This window comes from Macrosteles quadrilineatus, unplaced genomic scaffold (assembly GCF_028750875.1).
Source record: "Macrosteles quadrilineatus isolate MER2022 unplaced genomic scaffold, UCM_ALF_1.0 Scaffold_1__1_contigs__length_201487025, whole genome shotgun sequence".
In the NCBI taxonomy this organism is placed as follows: Eukaryota; Metazoa; Arthropoda; class Insecta; order Hemiptera; family Cicadellidae; genus Macrosteles; species Macrosteles quadrilineatus.
The window spans coordinates 108,877,388-108,881,308 of NW_026542594.1; positions in this window are offsets into that span (position 1 = coordinate 108,877,388).

Here is a 3,921-nt window from a genome sequence, read left to right on the forward strand (position 1 = left end):
GTCAAGCGAGCTGTCCGGAGTGTGGGAACTTTTTATGACGATTAGATTAAGGTAGGCCTATCTGCAATCTTAAAATGCTATAAGAAGGGAGGGAAACAGGTCCGCGACGTAGGAAGTGGTGAAGGAAGGAGTAAAGGTGAGCAGTCCGGAGTGTGCGAACTGTTTATGATGATTACATTAAGGTATATGCAATTCTAAAATGCTATGGGAAGGGAAGGAGACAGGTCCGCGAAGTAGAAAGTGGTAAAGGAAGTAGTACAGGCGAGCAGTCCGGAATGTGGGAACTGTTTATGATGATTAGAATAAGGTATCTGCAATCCTAAAATGATATGATAAGGGAGAAAATCAGGTCCCCGACGTAGGAAGTGGTGAAGAAAGTAGCAAGGCGAACTGTTTATGACAATTAAATTAAGGTACCTGCAATCCTAAAATGCTATGGGAAGGGAGGGAAACAGGTCTGCGACGTAGGAAGTGGTGAAGGAAGTAGTAAAGGCATGCTGTCCGGAGTGTGGGAACTGTTTATGACGATTAAATTAAGGTATCTGCAATCCTAAAATGCTATGGGAAGGGAGGGAAACAGGTCCGCGACGTAGGAAGAGGTGATGGAAGTAGTAAAGGCGAGCAGTGTGAAGTTTGGGAACTGGAGACCGTTTGTAACATTTAGATTAATGTATCTGCAATACTGAAATGCTATGAGAATTGATGGTAACATGTCTAGGTCATACTAAATGGTGAAAGAAGTAGTAAAGGCTAGCAGTGCGCAGTGTGGGGAATGTTTGTGGCAATTAGAATAATGTATCTTCAATCCTAAAATGTTATGAGATTGAGAAGGGAAGGTGACAGGCCCACGACGTAGGAAGTGGTGAAGGAAGTAGTAAAAGCTGGCATGGCAAAGTGGGGGAACCGTTTGTGGCAGTTAGATTAATTCATCTGTAATACTTAAATGCTATGAGAAGGGAAGGAAACAGGTCCATGACGTAGGGAGTGGTGAAGGAAGTAGTAAATGCGAGCAGTGTGGAGTTTGAGAATGGATGTATGTATCTGGATTAATGTATCTGCAATACTAGGACTGCTTTCAGAGTAAACTAATGATTTTCCCTGAGCAAAGCTCGGCCCCAGGTACTTTAAACTAAGCAGCAACAAAAGCTGTGATACACAATGAGAACTGTCAAAGTAGGATTGTTTACAGTTATGTTTATAATTAAATGAATAATTTGTGTTATTGTGCAAATGTTTGATAATTTACTTTTTTCAGATTTTCTATCAGATTATTCATTATTCTAAATCTATGTCAATGATTATGCAACTGATTTTTCTTTCCGTTGCGAAGCACGGGTACAGCAGTATAAATTTATATATATATATGTATATATATATAGCTGTATAAAGCATATATCAAGTATAAATTAAATAAATTATTTAAGCCATCCGTTTGAAATTAAAAGCAAACTGCTGAGTCAATGTTTCAAATCTACAGATCTAGGGAATTAAAAACATGTTGTTTTACCATTGACTGAAGATAAACAGTAAACAGAACACAAGCACATTATACAAATGCAAATATATTAATTAATTAAAAACATAACATAAGAAAAGAATAAGAATGCACGTGGCTGATGATGGCGTGTATTTAAACGCCTTCAATCAGAGAGACGCAATAACTCATCTTTTGGATCTTCCGATCTGACATATTGCTTTTTGGATCAAACGACCCAACTACGATCGGATGATCCAAAGTGAAATGGACAGTTGATTTCATAAGTTTACTTCACAATGTAAAATTGTACTTCTAGTTATGACTGTACTTTTGGATCTACCGATCTTTGGATCATCCAATCTGCAATATAAACGTTGGATCTTCCGATTTTGGATCAACCAATCGGCAATATAAACTTTGGATCATGTGAATTACTCCCTTTAAAAGGGCACTTGTGATTGGGGTCGATGGGTTATTGAGGGTAGTTTTGACGAGACTATACTAACACATTTTTAATGTAACAACTAGCTGTTACCCACGGGCTTCACCCCGTTTGACATCATAACTATTAATAAAACTACTAGTAGAACCCCGTCAAAATCGACGGTTAACCTTGAGGTTTTATGTAAATTCAGCTAACTGCGATAGATAGAGTGAAGTCATTAAAATCTTAGTTAAATGAAGGGAGGATGGACATAATAATAAGTATGACGATTGTGTCCCCTAAAAAACGTGATTGATGAATTTGTTTATCACAATATTTCCTACCTTTTTATCGGCTTTAGGTTGCCCAAAAGGTTTTTTAGGACTCTTATAATTGTTTGTTCATGAGTTTGTTTCATGTCAAAGCCACTTTCACTATATGCGAGAATGAGTTCATATAGTATCATGTTACGGAAAGAGTCAATATTTATTACTAACAACTAATTCAATCTGCTTTAGGAAAATCATTCAGATTGTATCCGGATTTATAAGTAAATCTTCATCTTTGGTCATAAAAATACAGAATTTTATCAGCATATTAAATCAGTTTTTTTTTTATTTGATAAAAATATTTGATTCTCTAGAAAGCAGTAAGATTCTTACTTCGATCTAAGCAATTTTAATTCCTTCTCTTGCCACATCGACCCATGTATTTAATCATCCTGTTCTTACTTGATAATTCATTAACTTATGGGATAGTTTTGCCTTAGCCAGATCGATAACATAAAGCTGTGCATGTATTTCGTGGATGGAATGAACCATAATTGTAGGAAATTTGATCACAACTCTTGATCATTTGCGGAACCAAATCCATGACCTAGTCCAGCCTTGGTAACAAATTATGCAAATGCGATTAGATGTGATGGCACTGTTGTGTTTCCGAATGCTTTGTATGTAGTGAGGTTTAGATGCGTTGTTACATGTGTACAGCAAAGTAAAAACTCTGTACACATTTTTTTAAATACCTGAATTGACATTAGTTCACCTACTTCACCAAAACCATAAATGAAACATACTCCGTAGTTAGTCTATTCCAAAACTTGAACACAGATCTCATCCTCAACGTACTCTTCTATGACACAATTTTTAACCCGATTGTCGAAAACTTTTATACCAATAAATGAATTTCTGGTGTTCTTTCTTGAATTCAAAAATAAATGGTAATTGAAAGTAGGCAAAAAAAGGCAAGTGCCAACCTTACAATATATATAAGCTAACCCGATAAGGAATAATTATGTTCCTTTAAAATTGATATGACACACTTATTTCATAATTTAAAATTTTCTAAGAGCAATAAAGCATATATTTTTGATCACAACATTTAAAACGTATCATAAATTCATCATTTTGTTGAAACTATAAAAAACTTGCCATGCAGTGGAGAATCAATTTAAAATCATAAATAACTAGCTGTACCCGCGGGCTTTGCCCCGCTTAACTTCATAAGTATTCGCATGGCTCAATCACGTCCTGGTTGAAGTTCGTTCGCTACGCTCACTCACCTTCAGGTTGCAAATCGTTCGCTGTGCTCACTTGTTTTCAGGTTAGCTCGTTCGCTACGCTTACTCGCCTCCAGGTTGATGTTCGTTCGCTACGCTCACTCACCTTTTGGTTGCAAATAAACTGTTGTTATAAATTTTAAAAAGTCATCCCTTTTATTGTTTATAATACTTTGATAAAGGTTTTTATGTTTTAATATTTAACATTGGAGAATTTAAACGTTGTTGAGTGCACAGGTGTGCTGCGATTGGGGTTTAATACATTTGGACTTATTAAAAAGTAAAATAGTTTTCTGTGTTGCACTCTGTAGAAACACTGTGGCACTATTTCAAATCATGACTAAAGCTAACACAGAATGTTGTGATTATTCAAACCTACAAAACAGTTGGTGAAAGCAAACATCTGCTTTTAAATTATATTTATTTGTAAACATTGTAGATCAAAAAGTCTGACATTGGCCC